At 38.9% G+C, this 21,194-nt stretch overlaps 2 long non-coding RNA genes across 2 annotated transcripts in view; both read right to left on the bottom strand.

Moving 5' to 3' along the window:
* The window catches only part of LOC121828348 (uncharacterized), a 53,623-nt gene extending 42,762 nt beyond the window's left edge, over positions 1–10,861 (bottom strand). Inside the window, exons 1-3 of the long non-coding RNA XR_013049617.1 lie at positions 10,655–10,861; positions 8,834–8,976; positions 232–478 (exon numbers count right to left, since the gene is read on the bottom strand). This is a non-coding gene — a long non-coding RNA (uncharacterized LOC121828348). The remainder of the gene's footprint in view (positions 1–231; positions 479–8,833; positions 8,977–10,654) is intronic.
* Positions 10,862–12,061: 1,200 nt separating this feature from the next.
* LOC143272176 (uncharacterized) lies at positions 12,062–12,609 on the bottom strand. Its single transcript, XR_013049616.1, has 2 exons — positions 12,502–12,609; positions 12,062–12,366 (listed from the first exon to the last, which is right to left on the bottom strand). It is a non-coding gene; the product is annotated as an uncharacterized LOC143272176 (long non-coding RNA).
* Positions 12,610–21,194: the final 8,585 nt, after the last annotated feature.

Raw genomic sequence — 21,194 nt, 5'->3', positions numbered from 1 at the left:
TTGTATTTTGTTATTGTTGTTGTTGTTTGGTTATTTCTAATATTGAAGCTGATGGATTTTTCTAGATATAGATTCCAGACAAAGAAATGGTACTCTAAAACTTTGTATAAGATTCCTTAATGATACAGAGAAAAAAAAATCAATGAAACGTAGATATACAGGTTAAGTATCTTCAAAGCTTTAACAAGAGACTTGTAGGAAGTGGACATTCAGTCCTGTTAGCTCTCTTACTCCAGTGATCAGCCCGTTGTATGCTAACTTCAGAAGGCCAGAGGAGGGCTGTTAAGATCACAGTTTGGAGACACAATGAATGACTCATGGTGTTGGCAGCAACTCGAGTTGATGGTGGTCTTCTTATTAGCAGCACTCTAAGATGGCAGAGGACAATTTATGACAGGAGACGAGGGATACATGTGTCTCTGTGGCTAGTTGTTGGTTCTTCTTTTTATAAAGCCATCAAGATTCAGTCATGGTACCCCTGTAAAAATAAAGTCTAAATTTAATCATTTTCCCCAGGCCTCACTTCAAAACACTGGACTGATTTTTTTCCCACTCTCTTATTACTATTCACATATGATCTGGGGGATCAAACTCCTCAGTGAGTTAGTGTGGTGAACTGAAAAGCCAAATTTCAGAAATTATATTGCATTTCTGGGAAATGATGCTTTAGATGATAAAAATTAATCAAATCACTTTCTTCTTTAAGCAAGTCAAATAACTTATATCAAAGATAATGCTAGCTACTAACACCAGGATTTCAATATAAAGTCTGAAGCTAGGCCCAAGCAGTTGGATATGGTGATATATTCACAGGGGATAGAATGTCTAGAAGGTAGCACCAAGCCATAGAAATATTATTCTCAAGATTTCAAAACTTATTGTATTATGGGGGCCAAAAGAATCCAGGAGGAGATCATAAATCATAAAAGAAACAGAGCTCCTTTGGCACATGTCATATCTTCAGTAGATCTATATTATGGCCATCTCTCTTTTCTTTGTGGTTGTTGATAGATCATCTCATCAGTCGTTAGAAACTTTAAAGACTATAGCAGATCAAGCCACATTCTGAGAGCAATGTGATAGCAGGATACTCACGGAACCAAATAATGAACCCTTGACTTCCCATTAGATTAGGCAACTTTATCTCAGAGCAAACATCAGGAGACACACTGTGAGATATCTGCTTATCAGAACCACAAAAGTATCATTCTGATTTAAAGAGATCCATGGGTTGTGGAGATAGTGGATGAGCATGCTGGCTCTGCAATCATGACGATCTGAGTCTGAATTTCCAGCACCAACATAGAAAGCCAGATATGGCTGTACATGCCTATATCTCTTGGGTTGGTGGGATGAAGATAGGCAGAATTTTGAAGCTTGCTGATCCACCATCTTAGCTGACAAACCAAACTTCTGTTTCAGAAAGACTACTCTCTCTCTCTCTCTCTCTCTCTCTCTCTCTCTCTCTCTCTCTCTCTCTCTCTCTCTCTCTGTGTGTGTGTGTGTGTGTATGGAGAGAGAGAGACAGATAGAAAGACACAGAAACAGTGAGATCCCTAATGGTAGGAGGTGAGTAGAAACTGTATGAAGTCAGTGAGCATGCTCAGTTCCTTTTAAGATCTTATTTTTACAACACTATGGACATTAATTGTCATCATGTTTATCTAGGCACTATGAGATTTGTCAAAGAACAATCCCAGTACTACTTTCTCAAAGAGATTGTATGTTATGCATTGTGGACATTTTATTGTCTATTATTGCATACCTAGGCAGCTCATAACTTAGAGCCATTATTATATGCTGGCTTATAATTTCAGAATTTGTGCCAGCCTGGCAGAAGATGGGCCATCTCTATGACTCATGGAGATTTATTAGGTGATGCCCTTTACCTGGAAGGCTGAAGCTGTACCATACAAAGTCGTTTGTGGTCCACTCATACCCAATACCTCAGTTGAAGTGACTGGGATGGCTCAAATGGACTTCTGGGCTCCTTTGTCTTTTCTCTCTCTCTGCTCTTTTCATTCTCCTTTCCTCCTTTCTCTTTTTACCTCTCTCACTCTCTCTGTCTATAACAATTCTCTACACATCTCATAGTGGCTGGATCTTAAGAATCCAATCCTCAAGGCCCTTTAAAAACCTATGCTTGACATCTTCAACAAATGGTGCTGGCATAACTGGATGTCAACATGCAGAAGATTGCAAATAGATCCATATCTGTTACCATGCACAAAACTCAAGTCCAAGTGGATCAAAGACCTCAAAATAAATCCAGTTACACTGAACATGATAGAAGAGAAAGTAGGAAGTAGTCTGGAACAAATTGGCACAGGAGACTACTTCCTAAATATAACACCAGTATCACAGACACCGAAAGCAACAATTAATAAATGGGACCTCCTGAAATTGAGAAGCTTTTGTAGAGGCAAGGACACTGTCAAAACAAAACAAAAACAAAAAACAAAAAACACAAACAAACAACAGCCTACAGAATGGGAAATGATCTTCACCAACCCCACATCTGACAGAGGGCTGATCTACAAAATATATAAAGAACTCAAAAAGCTAGACACCAAAATACTGAACAATCCAATTTAAAAAATGGGCTACAGAGCTTAACAGAGAATTCTCAACAGAAGAATCTCAAATGGCTGAAAGGCATTTAAGGAATTGCTCAGCATCCTTAGTCATCAGGGAAATATAAATCAAAACAACTCTGAGATGCCATTTTACACCTGTCAGAATGGCTAAGATCAAAAACACTGAAGATAGCTTATGTTGGAGAGGATGTGGAGAAAGGGGAACACTCCTCCACTGTTGGTGGGAATGCAAACTTGTACAGCCACTCTGGAAATCAGTATGGTGGTTTCTCAGAAAACTGGGAATAAGTCTTCCTCAAGACCCAGTTATATCACTCTTGGGCATTTACCCAAGGAATGCTCAATCTTACCAAAAGACACATGCTCAACTATGTTCATATTAGCATTATTCATAATAGCAAGAACCTGGAAGCAACCTAGATGCCCCTCAACTGAAGAATGGATAAAGAAAATATGACACATATACACAATGGACTCAGCAGTAAAAATCAATGACATCCTGAGGTTTGCAGGCAAATGGATGGATCTTGAAAATATCATATTGAGTGAGGTAACCCAGACTCAGAAGGACAAACATAGTATGTACTCACTTATAAGTGGATACTAAATGTGAGGGAAGGGATGACCAGACTGCAACCCACAACTCCAGAGAGGCTAGCTAACAGGAAAAGACCCTAGGAGGGACACATGGATGATCCTGTGAAGGAGAAGTGGATGAGATCTACATGAGTGGACTGGGTGAGGGGTGGGGGGTGGCAAAGGGCAAGGAGTGGGGAATGAGAACATAGGGCAATGGGAGGGTCAAGCTGGAACAGAGACAGAGTAGGAGGGCAGGGAGGAAGATACCATGATAGATGAGAACATCATAGGAATAGGAAGAGGCAGGGTGCTGGGGCGGCTCTCAGGAATCCACAAGTTTGACCCCACCTTGGTCTGCTGGCAGTGGTCCAAAGGGTGCCTGGACTGGTCTACTCTGGTGACCAACCTAGCAAATAACCTAGCTGTCATCATAGAGCCTTTGTCCAGTGACAGATGAAGGCAGATACAGAGATCCTCAGCCAGGAACCAGACTGAGCTCTGGGAATCCAATTGATGAGAGAGAGGAGAGATACTGCAGGCAAGGGACGTCCAGATCATGATGGGAGGACATGCAGAGATGACCGGCCACACTAGTGGAAGCCCATAAACTGTGGACTGGTGGCTGGAGAGCCCCCACTGGACTGGACTAGGTCCTCTGACTGTTGTTTGGCTCAAACTGTTTGGGGGGGGGCACCAAGGCAGGGAGATCAGGATCTGTCGCTGGTCTATGGGCAGGCTTCTGGAATCCGGTGCCTGTGGTGTGATGCCTTGCACAGCCTTGGTGCAGTGGGAAGGGGCTTGGACCTGCCTAGGCTCAGTGTGCTGGGCTCTGCTGACTCCCCATGGGAGACCTCGATTTGGGGGATGTGGGGTTGCGGGATGGTTTGGGAAAGAGGGCCGGGGGTGGGAAGAGGGGGTTCTGTAGATAACATGTGGAGTGAGTAGAAAATTTCTTAATAAAGAAAAATGAAAAAAAAAAAAATCACCACGGGGCGGGGGGGGGGCAGGGATGGGCTGGGGGACACAAAAACCTATGCTTGAACTGGCCATCTCCTGTCACCAAAACAGCCTTTCAATACTAGGACTGGGTTTCATTTAATTGAATTGTTGGCCAAGGAAGTTCTATGGAAATCCCCAAACAACCCAGACTGTTGCTATGATAATGAGTTTCTCTCTGCAAACTGACAGTGGGATCCTATTGTCAAGGACAGCACCCAGGCATCTCATTGAACATGGAGAAGTTGAGCTGGTGCCTACATGCAGCTTTCACTGCTATGTTCTAGTGTCTTTGGTGTGGGAGGGTACTCTGTAGGCTACAAAAAGAGAAATGTAAACATCAAGTTAGCCACAAAATCTTTGACCTACATTCCATCCTGCCTACAAATAATAATAGGGCAATGATGGCACAGAACTGGTGGGAGTAGCCAACCAATGTCTGATTTGACTGAAGACCCACTCTAAGAAACAGGAGCCATACCTAACATTGATTGGGCAACCAGAGACTAGATAGCTCAGAGACCAAGGGTAAAACCAAATTCTTCACTACTTGTCTAAAAATAAATCAATAAAATGACTCCTAATGATTTTCTGCTATATTCATAAATCAGTGTCTTATTCAGTAATTCTCAGAGTTGCTTTCTCCTGCAGCAGATGGAAACAGATGAAGAGACCCACAGCCAGACATTATACAAAAAGAGAGTCCTTGAAACACATCTTTGATGGAATGTGCCCATCAATTCTCTCTCCTCAGAGCTCAAGAAACTCAGTGGAAGAGGAGGCAGAAAGTGTGTAAGAGCCAAAAGGATTGGAGGGCACCAGGAGAACAAGGCCCTCTGAATCAACTGAGTGACTTTCATATGAACTTAGAGACTGAAGCAGCAAGCACAGGGCCTACATGAGTCTGCATCAGGTCCTCTGTGCAGATATTATTGCTTTCAGTTCAGTATTTTTATGGGACTACTGAGTATGTGAAAAAGTGGGTTTTTGATTCTTGTACCTACTCTTGGGACTCTTTTCCTTCTGTTGGGTTGTCTTGGATAGCCTGAATGTGATTTTTTTGTATTATCTTATATTTTATTTTGTTATGTTTGCTTGTTATCTCTCAGAAGCCTGTTCTTTTCTGATGAGAGACAGAAAGGGAGTGGACATGGAGGGGAGGAAAGATGGGGAGGAATTAGAAGCAATACAGGGGGGAGAAACTATAATCACAATATATTGCATGAGAAAAGATTCTATTTTCAATGAAAAAAAAACTATTCCTCGATTGCAAGCTGTACAATATTACTATAGCAGCACTTTAATTGCCAAAGTAAATGCACAGATGTAAAGAAGAAAAACCAGACCTCATCACTTGGTAGAGAAATAGCTGGACATTCAGAAATGAGAGGAAAATATTGGCAGCCATCTTTCCAGACAAACTACTATAGTCCATAGTATGAAAATGAATCTAAAATTTGTAGCACAGAATCTAATGTAAAAGATGAAAGAAAACAAAATATGTGTTATTTATTGCTATCCATTTTGTCTAGAAAATAACTCTACATCGATGTTATCATAGAAAATCCCAGTAAATATAAATGATTTGGATATTGATAGAGTCTTTGTGGAAGAAACCATGTTTCATGTACAGATAAAAATATTTAAGGTATAAGTAGACAGTGGTAAAAAGCAAGTTTATTCCAAACTAAACAAACACCATAAAATATTAAATTTCAAGGTTTCAGGAAAATGCTTAGATGGTAGTATACAAGTATGTTTGTGAATGTGTGTGTGTGTGCATGTTTGTATGTGCATGTATGTATGTATGTATGTGTATATATGTGTGTTCATGTGCATATGCTTGTTTGTGTGTACTTGCACACTGAGTGTTACATAAAGCATAATCATGTGTCTTAACGTTAGTCCTGGGGCATGTAGCTAGGAAAAATATATAGAAGCTGATGGCAAAATATATTAACTACTGAAAACATTAGTTAGCTGCTATGGATGTCTTTCTGTATGCTGTGAATATTTGTTGCTCTGATTGGTTGATAAATAAAGTCATTTGGCCTAGGAAGCTTAGAGGCAGGAAATCTAAATAGATAGACAGGAAGAGAAAGGAGAGGCAAGGCAGATGCGGCTACTCACCACCAGGAGAAGCAAGATGTAAAAGTATTGGTAACCCACAAGCCATGTGTCAAAGTATAGATTTATAGAAATGGGTTAATTTAAGATAAAAGAGCTAGCTAGCAAGAAGCTTGAGCCATAGGCCATGGCCATGCAATTTGTAATTGATATAAGCCTCTGTGTGTTTACTTGGGACTGAGTGGTTGCAGGACCAGGTGGGACACCGAAATTTTATAAGTGGCTGTGGGATCTTGGTACTGGGGTAAGATCAGGAAAACTGGCTACAAATGGCACCCTCCCCGCTTAAAAAAAAATGGATTTTAAAACGGCTTCTTGCTGTGTCTCTCAGGCCAGCCACAGCTTGTGGGCTTGAGCTACAGTATGGCAGGTTTGCAGTGTGTGGGCTTGACCTGCAGCATGAAGGATTCCCACCATGGTAGACAAAGTCATCTCCAAGCCATGCAGTACCCTGCATAATGGATGTAGCTTTTGCTAGTACAGAGAAAAGAAAGAAAAACAAAAAAGGTTTCTGGGCTACACGCTGATGGATGGAAGCATGGACCCACTGCCTCCCAGAGTCAGCAGAGACCATGACTCCTAGAGCTGATGGTGAATTATCTCCACCATGTTGAAAAGCCAAGATGGGTGGAGTCAAAGCTGCCACTTCAGTACTATCCATGCTGTAGTTTAAAGCAATGGATACACAATTCAAGACAGATTCAAATAAAATAAAACTCTAAACAGTTTACATTATATGTAAAAATGTAGGTAGGCTTGGAAGAGAGAGGAAAAGAAACATACACAGTTATATAAAGAAATAGTTTTAAAAAATAAAGTTTTTAAAGTGACAGTAAAAGTAACATAAAAATAAGCCACATAAAGATGGAAATCTCACAGATAGTCTGGATTATATTGTCTTCAGGATTTTTAACTGCAGAGGGATATTTGATTATAAAAGCTGCCGAGTTAAATCAATATGTATATTTTAAAGATATTTCAATTTCAAAATTTGTGTCTACAGATACATTGCTTTAGAAAAGAGGTTCTGCTTTTGTTTTCACAGAAGATGAGAACCTGTGGATTGTTTCCAGGCTAATATGGTTTGATCAAGGAAGACCCCCTGAGAGACCCAGATGATCCAACATCCAAAAACACCTTCAAGGCAACTGGCTCAGAGAATACAGCACCACAGACTATCTTGGTGCTGGACAAGACCAGGAAAACCTCTGACTACAGTTAGCAGGTCTGCATGATCAGTGATTAGAAGCAAAAAGGAAGTTCCTTGGGATTTTTTCATTTTTCTAGGAGATAATATTGGGTTAGCATTTTCATCACTGACTCATCATCAGCAACTAGGTTTAATTTAATTCACTTAATTAAAGGAAGTGCATCCAAGCCCACATTAATGTCCTTTATCATCAGTCAGTGACACTATGCTATTGGTAGGTGTGTGGAAGAACCCCTTCAGGTAGCCTCATCAAAACCTTTGCCTGTTCAGCACTGACAGAGGTGATAAAGATTCAGATCCTGCCTTTGTGACACACTGGGAGTGCTGAATGATTACTTGCCTAGACACTGATGAGCTGTCTCCCTTCTGAATCAGCACCCTCTCCCACGGACTGGAACTTATCTCTGCTGCCAAATGAGATTACCTGAGGAGACCATAATTGGCCCAGTCATACCCTAGGAGGCAACCTAACATGTCTAAATGCCTGAAGTCAGGGTTTGACAGGATACAGACCTCATAAAGAACATGCTTGAAATTCACAGTACAGGACTATTTCTGCAACTCACTAGCACCAGGGAAGGTGAAAGCTATTTTGAAAATCATGTCTCTTTAAGGTTGTGAATGGTTTGGCAGGGAGCTGCTCTACAGTTCTCTTCAAATGAGAGACTGCCTATCACAACCATCACACGTCAGCTGTTTCTGTTTTATATTAAGATAGTTTCTGAGTGCAATGAAATAAAATAAAAGAGCAGCACATAGGTTTGCTCAGACACAGCCTGATGAGCCACTCCAGACCCAGCAGGAACAATTTACAAACTTCATTGTAAACAAGGGATTTAACTGGAGCTATCTGTATTACTTACTTTCCTCAGTCTTGTGATAGTTACTTAACAAGGAACAACTTGGAATAATTGACAAGGATCAAGAAGGTAGGGCTTGTTCCAGCTCATAGTTTGAGGGAATTTAGTGGCAGAGAAGGCATGGTGGCAGGAGCTTGAAGGGGCTGTTCACATAGCATCAACACTCAAAAGTAAGGAGAAGACAGGGAATGGGGCTTGCCTATCAAATCTCAAGGTCCGTCGCCACTCCCGCATTTCATCCAACAAGGCTCATAGCCTCCATAAACAGCACCAACAACTAGGGACCAAGAGTAGAAACATATGAGCTGATATGGGACATTTTGCACTCAAACTCAGCAACATATTAGAAAACAGTGAATTCTACTGGATATAGTTTTGTCCTGAGTATTAAAAAAGAATACCCATTATATTTGCCAGCCTAGCTGAGTAACCCAGTATTTTTGCAAAGGATAGTTTTAACTCACTGTCTTTGGTTTTCTCAGAGAATCCAGTTCCTCCTTCCTGAGCTCAAACATCTGATTATATGAATTTTCTTCACAACACTGACTCTGTGGCATATCAGCTTCCAGCTTAATAACACTCCCTTTGAATGAACCAGTTTTCATTTCTAAAATAGAAATATACAGCAATAATTGGAAAAATGGGGAAACATGTGGGGGGCCTACCCATTTCCCTGTGGGAGGCCTGTTCCCACTTTTCCCCCAGGGTACTCTTGAGAAGGGAGAGTGACAAATATTTAGATAGAAGAATAAAGGGGAGAGAAACATATAGAAACACAGGATAGCCTTGGGAGGGTCTGGATACTTATCCACCAGCCCCTTCTGTCTCTTCTAAAGGGACTTTTGTAGGAATGTCAAGGGGTAGAGCAAAAGACCTCCAGTTAGCACAGCCAAGTGCAGACCCTTTCAATCACCTGGTAACCACACATGTGGTCACGTAATCCTCTAATGTAGTCCTGCTGGGTAAAGCAAGATCAGCTCTCACTAGGAAACCTCTGTGGGCCTCCATAGAAACATCATGTTGGTACAAAACTAACATACTTTTTTTCTGTGCTTAGTACTTTTGCAAAACTTTGTGTAGATTTAGAGAGAGGAAAAAGTCAATGAGATAATTGAAAGCTGAAGTTTGTTTCATAGTTAGACATCATCTCCTAGGACAATAATCATGTTTCATTTATAAAGCTTTTATTGAATTTTGAAGTAACTTAAATTTAATTATGTCTAAAAAGGCAACTTTAATTATAACATAGAAAAACCTAATCTAACCTGTATCTCATGTAGTTAGAAATTGATTATTATACATACTGAAAGTATAGTGTAGGTAAAGATGAGTTAATTCTGGTGTGTGTGTGTGTGTGTGTGTGTGTGTGTGTGTGTGTGTGTGTGTGTGTAGAGGCAAGCATGTGTCAAGGCATGTATGCATGTAGGTCAGAAGACCTTCAAATGTCAGCTCTGTCTTCCACCTTGCTTTGAGAGAGGTTCTCTTGTTTTTAATCAGTGTGCACTAGGCTAACTGACCATCAGGCTTCCAGGGATTCTCCTGTCTCTGCCTCCCATTTCACTGTGTGAGTGCAAAGATTGCAGGTGTGCATTAAATCATCCCTTTATGTGAATCCTGAAGATCTGAACTCAAGTCCTCACACTTACATGAACAAATATTTCATCAATGAGCCTTCTCCATAGCCCTATATTCCACTTCTCAATGAAAAGACAAGCAGTGTGTTATTGCAAACACATAATTTTGGTTGCAAAAGAAATTAGTACTGTTTATAAGATAGTGAACACATTTACTAGAAACTATGATGCTGGGTTGATTCCTGAATGTCTTAGAATTTATCAGCAATGGCAAAAATCAGAGGAACAATAACTTTTGGATAATATTTTAAAGTGATATGAATTATTCTAAATCTCTTTATACTCAATTTGTTATTCTACTCTTATAAAAACTTGATGTTTATCGAAAAGCATTCATGATATAATATAAAGAACATAAGCTTGAGGTCAGAAAAATCTATGCTTGATCTGGCATTTGCCTTTTATTTGTAATATGAAAATAACCTAGGGAAACTAAATCACTTTAGTTAATTTAGTGATTTAGTTTCTCCGTGGATGATTTTCCAACCTACAAATGGAAATATGTCAGTTTTTATCCTTTAAGAAGCTGCTTCTATAGCATGGTTCAATGTCAAGGAAACACCATCAGAATAAAAAGTGATGGAGGAAGAGTGTGCTGAACATTCCACAAGTCTGATGCTGTAAAAGGCAAAAAGCTATGCTTTGACTTACTCATTGATGTGTCAAGAGGGTGAGTATTCTCTGGCACATGAACCAAGTTAACAGGCTCTTATTCTGCAGTGAATAATGCAGGGAAAAGGGGCTGGCTTAGGAAACCCACCCTGATGCTAGAGCCCAGAATTAGGGAAGGATGGCTCAGATAAGGCCAATGAGGGAAACACAGTTTAGCTCAGATCAGAGCCATCTCTGCCCCTGTCCAACTGATTTGTGAAACCAACCAATCACAGAGCAGGATAGTAGAACCCTGGGGTTGACTCCACCCCCTAGACTTCCTGTAAAAACCACCCTGCCTAGTCAGTTAGAAAGAAAGCCTGTTCTGTCCACCCTGGTAGAGGCAGCTACTCTCCTGGACTCCTCCTTCCCAAATAAACCACTTGCTTAAAAGAGTTTTTGGGGTGTGAAGATCTTCATTTACTGGCATAGAGAAGATCCTTGCTGAGATGTCAAATTTCAGTGCAAAGATCAAACCCAATACTGAATGCAATGTATGTGCTATACTGGCTATTTTTTTTTATGTCAATTCAACATGAGCTAGAATTATTCTGGAAGAAGGAACCACACTTAAGAAAATACCTTCACCAGACTGACCTGTGGGAAATTCTGTGTTGTATTTTCTTGACTGATAATGATAATTGATGTGGGAAGATCCTTATCACTGTAAGTGATCTCTGTGCTGGCTATAAAAAACAGGCTGAGCAAGCCTTATGGAGCAAACCATAAACAGCACTCTTCCATGGTCTCTGCATCAGCTTCTACCTTTAGGTTCCTGCCCTGGCTTCCCTCAGCAATGGAGTATGACCTGAGAGTTGTAAGCTGGAATAAACACTTTCCTCTCTGAGTTGTTTATAGTCATTGTTGTAGATGTAATTCTAAACGGTCTTATTCAATAAGAAACACAGAGCCAAATAAAGAGTTAAAAGCCCAGAAATCAAGCATTAGCCAAGAGCTAAGACCACCTTATCTTACCACTAGCTGCTGCCTTTCCCCTGGGAGAGAGAGACCTTCTTCCTGTGTCCTGTCTTTTTATTGAATTTCTGTTCTGCCTTCTCATTGGTTCTAAACCTAACCACATGACTTCTTCGTCACAGCCTGTCTATACAGACCTCCAGGTCTCTATGGTTGGTACTGGGATTAAAGGCATGTGTCCCCATGCTGGCAATGTCCTTGAACACACAGAGATTTTGCCTGCCATGTGATCAGATGAAGGGCATGTGCTACCACTACCAAACTCCTGCTTAATGGCTTGCTCTTAGCTCTGATCCCCAGGCAACTTTATTAACATACAAATAAAATCACATTTCAGCACAAATAAAATATCACCATACATAGTGTTTATCACAGCAACAGAAACTGTAACTAAGACATATGCTTAGTACAATAGTATTTCATATCCACAAACCACAGTGAACATCTATTTTATTGTTACCAAGTTCACTTCACAGTCTTCATTGTGCTCTGTGGCCTGTCTCCTATATGCAATGTTGGTCCAGGTAAATCAACCATGTATATATAACTCATTTCTACTGTATTAGATGCATTATCTTCACTTGGAGTGGGCAGGTGACTCAAAATAAGCTCATGACATCTCTTTCCTGGGAGCTGAGAGATGAAAAAAAAAAGCCAATCTGCTTACTCTCCAGATGGTTGGAACTTCAACATGAGAACTGAGGATGTTGCCGTAAGTATAGAATGTCACGATGTCACTAGAAAGAAAAATGAAGAAGGGTAAAAGGACTGTCCTTTCAGACTCAAACCATTTACATCTCTAAATGCCTGATATATTCACATCTCTTATTTATGTTGCACATAAACATATTGTATACTATATTTCAACTTACTGTCTTTAGATCATGGGCTTTGATAAGAATGTCTTCCAACTATATTCCAACAAATATAAGTGTGGGGTTTGACTGAATTTAAGCATTGAAGTTCTCTGTCATTCTGAAATTATGACAAAACAACAAATAAGATAAATAGAAACACAAATAGGTCATCTACACAGCAATCTTGCTTTTGAACAAATAGAGGCTTCCTAAACAGGAGTCCCTGGTGGCTTCCTACTTACAATAAGAATATTAAACATCCAAATTTAAAGTACACTGAAAAATATATTTAAACTATATGAAGAAAACAAATTGCTTGAAAACGCTTACCAGAGTGTAATTATGAAAATGAATAGAGGGGTTTTAAATGTAGGGAATTAGTAAATAGAGAGACACAATTTGCAAGGCTATTTCTTCATAGCTTAGAATTCTTCAGTATTAAAAGACATTCATGGGGTTTTAGCAGAAATTACTTAATTGAAAGTATTTAAGTAGATGGTGGATGATGGTTCTCATGTGGGTATGCAAAAATTGATTCCATTCTGTGCAAAAGACTGAACCAGATTCTAATAACTCCATCATTTCCAATTTAAAAAAATAACCTCCTTTATAATATAGTACCTGAAGCATCAAAGAAACTGAAAAGATTCTAACAAACATATAGAAAATGTTTATTTTTATCACAATAGAAATGGACACTAGAACACTCAATTTGATCATCTGTAAGTTAAATAATCTTACAATATGTAGTATTGGCAAGAATAAGTAAGATCAGTTCTCATACTGCACAGGCAGTTCTTTTCAATGTTCTTATGTTAATAAATATGCTTGTACGTAGAAAACTGGTAGTGTATGTGTATCCCAATCCAATAATTCAAAATTCTGTTTTATAAATGAGTTATCCTTGCATACTAAACAATAAAATGTGTGTGTGTGTGTGAGTGTGTTTATGTGTATTCATTGATAACATAATTTTAAATGATATAATTGAAACAAAAAGGTGAAGGCAATGGCTCAGTTGGGAAAATGCTTGCAGCGCAAGCATGAGGACCTGAGTTCAGATCCCCAGTACCCAATAAAAATTGTACTTGGTGAAACTTGACAGTCATTTCACCATTCCTACAGCAAGATGACAGGCAGAGACAGGAGACTCTCCAAAAGCTTGTGAGATAGTAACCATAAGATACCTTGCTTGAAAGAAGATGAAGATGAGGACCAACACCCAAACCATGACATACATGTGCCTGTCCCCTTGTACACACACACAACTGTGTTAACATTTAAATCATATACCCATCTACAGACAAATTTATGATATATGATACAGTCATAAAACTAAGTTCTAGGGTTGGAGACTTAGCTCAATCAATAGAGCCCTTTGTAAGTAGCATGTGCAAAGCCCTAAGTTCTAGCCATAGCACTGCATAAACTGTGTGTGATTCCAGCACTTGGGAGGGAGAGGCAAGAAGTTCTTAAGTTCAAGGTCATTCTTGGCTACATTGGGGTTTGAGGTCAACCTAGGATACTAATGCTAGTAAAAATAATACTAATAGTATTATAGTATTAGTAGTATAGTATTATAATTACTAATAGTAATAGTAATACTAATTCACTTAAGAAGTGAATACAAACGAAGGGAAGGAGGGAGGGAGGCAGGAAAGCAGGCAGACTACTAAATCCTACAGAGCAGTTCAAAAGAGTTTTCTAGATCCATATAAAACTAGTTAGGTAGCAAAATGTTGCTACAAAAATTATGGAAATTGGTGTAGGGGTCACATACCATATGAGACCATTTCAGCCTCTCTTTGTTTTGCAGTCACCAGGAGTATATACGCAGTCACAAAATTTATTAGTGGAAATGTATGCATGGCAGGAAATAGGAAAGCGGCTGGGAAAAGCAGGGAAAACCTTAAACTATGGTGAAGGGGCAGGTCTGAGCAGGGTCAGAATTATTACTTTTGTAAGATGGGTTTTTGAAAGCTCTCTTTAAAAATTTAACTAACAATAGGAGCCAAACAGACATGGATTTCAGCAACTAGTGTTTGTAGGAAATAGAGAAGAATATGTGGCAAAAGGAAGCTCAAGGAGACTGGAAAGGATTAACATCTCAAAAGAATGTTTTCATCTTAACTTATTTCATGCTATAGATCTCCACTAAGTTCCTAGGGATAAAATCTTTCCAGGTTTGTGTCTCTATTGTCTTTTTGGATGGGGAGTGTTATATTTGGGTCAAACCCTAATGTAGCCAAGAATGACCTAGAACTTAAGACCTTCTTACCTCTTCCTCCAAAATGCTGGGATTAAAAGCTACACAGTTTATGCAGTGCTGAGGATGGAATTTAGACCTTTGCACTTCCTAGTTGCAAAGTACTCTACTGACCAATAGAAGTCATAAGCTTTCAGCTCCAAGCTTTAATTGTATGATTATATCATATCTTGCATATGCGTTTATTGGTGAGAATTAACATTATTTAAGTGTAAACATAAACACACATTTGTGTGTGTGTGTGTGTGTGTGTGTGTGTGTGTGTGTGTGTGTGAATGCGGGTATGAGACACAGTCTCAAAAGGTAGAGATGGGATTTCTAGAGCAAGGTTACTAGCCAGACTAGCCAAATCAGGCAGTTCTGGGTTTGATTCAAAAACACTATCTCAGATCTCAGTAAATGAGATGAAAGAGCAATCTCTCTCTCCTTTCTCTCTCAAATGCACACACACACACACACACACACACACACACACACACATACATATGCAAATCTTAAAAGCACAAGCACATGCATACATACAACTGCATACTACAAGGCCCATACATGCACACCCAAAAGGCAAATAAATACATTAAGACTTATTATGAACATTTGGCACTAGGAATGCATACACTGACATAAACATAACACTGAAAAATAAATTCAGATAACTTTTATCCCAATGTATGTGTGCTTGGTTGAAAATAAGCTCCTTAAATGTTGGATGACATAGAAACCACTGTAAAACAGATGCAAGTTCATTTATACATCAAGTAAAGTGTGAGGTGCAGGGGCAGGATAATGTTGCCAGATAAAATAAAAATGTTTTGATTTCATACAGACAGCTAGTAATGAGATCATTGTGACACATTCATCCAAACATTTGTTGATATCTCTAGAGGAAAGTGCCCTCTTCTACTAGCCACTTCTGTGAAAATCACTGATTCATAAATCACATTTCTAATTTACCCATCAGTTTCACAGAACCCATTGTTCTGCATTCAATCATTAATTTGATTCCACTTTAATGCAGAGTACAATGCAGCATTCATGTAGTGATTACCAATACTGGCTCCTTTGATGAAGAACATTGGTTCTTTGAAGATTTCATAAGAGGGAAGATACTGAATCCAAGTGTTTTATTCTTTTGTATGTTATTAATTGGCAGAAAATAAATGAATAAAATCAACTGAACTGAGTAGACAGTCAACAGAGAGATGGAGTTTGTAAAATTCCAATATGCAATTCTTCATGTACCAGCACTACAAGATTTTCAGTATGTGATATCTTTAAATACTAAAGTTAATCATTTTACACATGGAAATCATTCTCCCATTTTCTGAAAATTACTAATGTTAAAAAATAACAGTAGAATTATAATATACATCGTGACGGGTCCTCCTCATTTCTTTCATCACCCTGCATCCATCTCTCCCCAACACCACATAATATGTTATTTTTAAAAATTATAATAAATTAATACTATCAATTAATAGTCATTTATATTTTGGAGAAACTTGACCAGTGACACTGTGAAATATATTCATCATGAAACATGTATTTGACATAGTATTGTTAGAGGCAGACATTATAAGTGCCACGTGACATGCTAAAACCCTAAAGTAGTAGTAAAGTGGTTCAAACAAATGATGGTATTTCGATTGGTACTATTTTTATTTATTCTGTACTGCAAAATGTCAACGAATCATTTCTACTTAAAAGTTTTCGTTTATGACACCTGTGTGGAATTGGAGATTATAACATAAATCAGGGTAGACACAGAATTTATGAATTACAAAGTTTGGTCATAGAATTCTCAGGATAGTAAGGGTTCAAAGTGTTAGGAAGCTGATCATGTCAAATCATAAATTATGAATAGATGAAAATTACTATTTTCTTCAGTCCAGATAGGTTTATCATGATCTTTCTTTTTCTTACAGCCAGAGTCACTGGCCAATCTGATTTTATATTTGTATTCCTTTGCATATTTGTGTTTTCTCATGAGCTCATTTTATAAACATTGGTAAGAATGTGTGTATTTACATAGATTTTTGTGTCATTTCACAAAAGAAGTAATTTACATCCTGATTGTGAAGCATCTGCTTTCTGATTCCCATCTAACACAAATGAGTTTCAAACTAACCTAAGCAGAAAGAGAAAAACTACATCTAGAAATGTGAAAAACATATGTATGTGCAGCCATGTATATTTAATATACACCTTCTCTTCTAATCAAACAAAGGGAATCTCCCAGGGTTACCATTCATTTCTTGGATTAACAATCTCTCAAACACAAGTCACATATGTTAGCTCTGTAGTTGATGATGCCTTGCCATCTTGCTTCCTCTGTGTCTGGCTGATGACTCCTGACTCAGCTTTCCTCTTCCCAGAATTCTCCTTGTCTGTTTGTCCCACCTATACTTCCTGCCTGGCTACTGGCCAATCAGCATTTTATTTATCAACCAATCAGAGCAACACACATTCACAGTATACAGAATGACATTCCATAGCATTTGACTACAAATTTTACATTACTGATTTGATTTTCCTTGGTGGTGGAATAGCATTCCATTGTGAATATATACCATGCTTCCATCATCTGTCTATCAACAGATGGGCATTTAGGCTCATTGCACTTCCCAGTAAGTATGGATAAAGCTAAATGAGCAGAGATGAAGAACTTATCTCTGTGGTAGAATACAGTTGTGGATGATCCCTGGAGTGGTAGAGCTGGATCACTGGATGACTCTGTTCTGAGAATGTTTTATTTTTTGAGAAATTTCCACATAGATTCACCATTCACATTTCCAACAATGTAAATAAAGGTTTTCCTTTCCTCACATCCTCACCAGCATTTGTTGTCATTTGTTTACTTTAAAACAGTTTGAGGTTGTATTTCCTAGATGGATAAGGATATTGATTACTCTAAAAAGTATTTATTGTCCATTTGTATTTTAAGCTCATTTCTATTTTTTCTGTTATTACTAAACACTAAAATCTCTATCATCCCAGTGATCACTAGAAAATAAGTGTCTTTGACAAAAGCTGACAGCATTACTATTCTACAGGCATAATCATAGTTACTTAGAAGGTAATTTGACAGGGACTTTATATCATTTTACAAAACATAGTAGTAGCTTCCCCATGAGGGCCTCTTTATCAATGGGATTTTGACTTCATTTACAGTATCTGATGTAAACCTCTCCTATGGAGTGTGGACCTCAAATCCAATCAAAAAGCATTTGGTTAGCTCCACAACAGACTTGTCACTATATACCAGTGATTTCAGCTTACCTGGCAGACAGGCAAGTACTTTTCCACTAAGGTACAGAGCTGAGTATATCTGTTGATAATAATAACTTTCCTCCATCAGCCTAACGGGGCCTCTTTGACACAATGGGGGCTAGACATTAGGAAGGAAGTTTCCATCAGTGTTCCGGTTTGATTTTTCTTTGTCCTTCAACCAAGTCATCCTCAAGCAACAGGCTCTCACCAACTAGTTCTGGTAGGTCATCAACTGCATTGGCAATTTCCTCTATTGTTTAGGAAGCCTTTCGGTCTCTCTGACCAAAAACTTAAGGATGGTAACAAGTCCTCGGAAAATCCTTATGGTAAGAAAGTAGAGAAGGAAATAATGGCTATGGACAGTTTATAGTTGGGAAGGGAGGGGATAGGAAAGGAGAGGGTCAGGGCGGCGGGGAGGGGGGTGTCAATGACAACAACAAGAAAAATTAACAATGTATGAAAAATCCAAATATATTTGGATACTTGGTGACATAATCTGTCTTAGGGTTACTATTACTGTAATGAAACACCATGAACAAAGCAACTTGTGAAGGAAAGGGTTTATTTCACTCACAGTTCCATAAACAATTCATCATCAAAAATAGTGAGGGTGGGAACTCACACAAGGCAGGAATCTGGAGACAGGAGCTGGTGCAGAGGCCATGGAAGGGTGCTGCTTACTAGCTTGCTCTTCATGGCTTGCTCAGCGTGCTCTCTTATAGAACCCAGGACCACCAGCCTAGGGATGCCACCACCCACAATAGGCCGAGCCCTACTCAATTAATCACTGATTAAGAAAATGCCCTACAGGCTTGCTTACAGCCTTATCTTAAGGAGGCATTTTCTTAATTGAGGTTTCCTTCTCTCAGATGCTTTTAGTTTGTATCAAGCAGACATAAAGCTATCCAGGATATAATCAAAAAATAAAATTAAATCAACTGTTAAAAAACAGAGTTTGAATGGTGGTGTCCTGTAAGGGTAAATAAGGCTGCTCCTAGAAATCATGAGTTATGATGAGATGTATTTAAAAGTTTCTCTTCATGTCCCCGAGCCTCAACTTCCTACAATGTAAAGTAACTGTGACAATCGTGTCATACTCACAAAATTTAATGTGAGAATGAAATGAGATAATGCTATTAAAAAGCAGTACAATATATGAAAAATTTCAAACTTGATACATGTTATAAAAATATATTTATACCCATAAAATAGATCTTTAGAACTCATCAACGACCTTCAAAATTTACAGCCCCCCAGTTGCCACTGGGAGCAATAGCATTCTGAGCAGAAATTGGATAGATAAAACTGTAGCTGGGCCAATGGCCAGCCATCTGGTAGCAGTGCCTAGCCAGGTCTTTCTCTGCAAAAGCTGGCACAACTGCCTGTCTAAGGTGCTCAGCTGCAATCAGCAGAGTGTGTGAAGCTCTGGCCCTCACCCACCGGGAACCTGAGCAGGAGACAGGCACAGCGTTTCCATTGTCAGTCTGGCACATCTGGGTCTACTAAACACTGTTAGCCTACTACTGACAAGAGGTTCGTGATATTTATGAGAAGGGGAGGGAAAAGGAGAGGAGACATGAGATTCATTGGCCAAGTCTTATGTGTTATAAAAAGTTAAATGTGAATCTTTTTAAACCTATTTCCTCTTTTGATTAAGAGTTATAATTTTCACCTTCAGTGAAAATCCAGAATACTTGCTCAGTAAGTGTTTAGTGAGCATTCACTTGACAACTTTTTGTGTTCATCTATATCAAAAGCCTACAGTATTATGATAGGACAAATAAATTCTATTCACACAGTCTTCTAGTGTCAAGAGAAACTCAAATTTGTTTGTCCTCACATAATGGAATGCTAATGTTACAGAATAAATAAGGAAAAAAAATTGGAGTGGTATCACACCCTCGCTGAGCATGAGGCTATGTCAAGGATTTTTTTATGCATCAACCATCATCTTATTTATTTTTTGCCACAACTTTGTAAGTTAAAAATTTTTATTTTCATTTTATTTGGATGTTTTAATGAGAGATGACTACTTTAAGGTCATAGAATTTCGATGAAATCAGATGTGTCTGATTTCAAAGACTTGGCTTTTGAACATTTAAAATAAACCCTTCTGAGATATAATAAAACTAGATTTCAGTATGTGATAATTGAAATATAAAAGAACATAGGCCATTGAGACTATTTTGAAACATGACTACAAATACTTCATTATCCTCTCATTGACAATGGTGTCTTTACCCTCATCCTTTAACTTGGACTGACATGGAGACTATTTTACCTATGGAGTATCTCAGCTATGATCCTGTATAACTTTTACTATAAGGCTATGCACATCTATGGAGCTTTTGACTCATTCATACCACATAGACCCTCAATAGTTGGTGAGAAGCCAGAACAGGTGGAAGTCATCAATATAAAAGGCCACATATGCCACATATGCGTGCTCTAAGGAATATTCCTCATACTCACACCAAGACAATTGTTCTAGCTGCATATGTTGCTGTGATAAAAACCATGACCAAACACAGCTTGAGAAAGAAAGGGTTTGTGTGGCTAAAAGGAAAGCCAGGGCTGGAACTAAAGGCAGAAACCTGGGTGCAGGAACTGAATAAGAGACAATAGAGGAACACTGTTTACTAGCTTGCTCTGTTATCCTTTTATATGTCCCAGGCCTACCTTCCCAGGGTTGGCACTACCCACCCACAGTTGGCTAGATCCTCCCACATCAATTAGCCATCAAGGAAATGCTTCTCTATCATGGCCTAACAGCTCTTTCCAAAGCTTAGTGATATGGGAACCCCTTCCTCGGTGAAACTTCCTGCTCTCTACCTGCCCTTATCTGGAGAATGTCCCTGGGCCCAAAGGACTTACCTTATCTGAAAGCTGTCTTTAAGCCTGGATGCCTGATTTATATTTAACATGACCCTTGGCACAGCTCCCTGCTGGAAGCCTCCTCTGCTGCACATATAACTAAAACTTGTACCAGGAGCATTACTATAGAATCCTATGGCTACATATGAAACCTTGTGATAAGAGCATGTCACTTAATGCAAATTAGGTGATGCCCCACCCACTGTCCCCAGCTTTTATACTCCCTTTTCTTTCTGGAATAAAGTGGAGTTGTAATATTTAACCCTCTCCCCAGAGAGCTGTCTCCGCCTGCTCACAAGCC

The sequence above is a fragment of the Peromyscus maniculatus genome, chromosome 3, assembly GCF_049852395.1.
Source record: "Peromyscus maniculatus bairdii isolate BWxNUB_F1_BW_parent chromosome 3, HU_Pman_BW_mat_3.1, whole genome shotgun sequence".
Taxonomy (NCBI): Eukaryota; Metazoa; Chordata; class Mammalia; order Rodentia; family Cricetidae; genus Peromyscus; species Peromyscus maniculatus.
The sequence above is the reverse complement of the archived record's forward strand: the minus strand, read 5'-3'. Positions and strand labels throughout refer to the sequence as shown.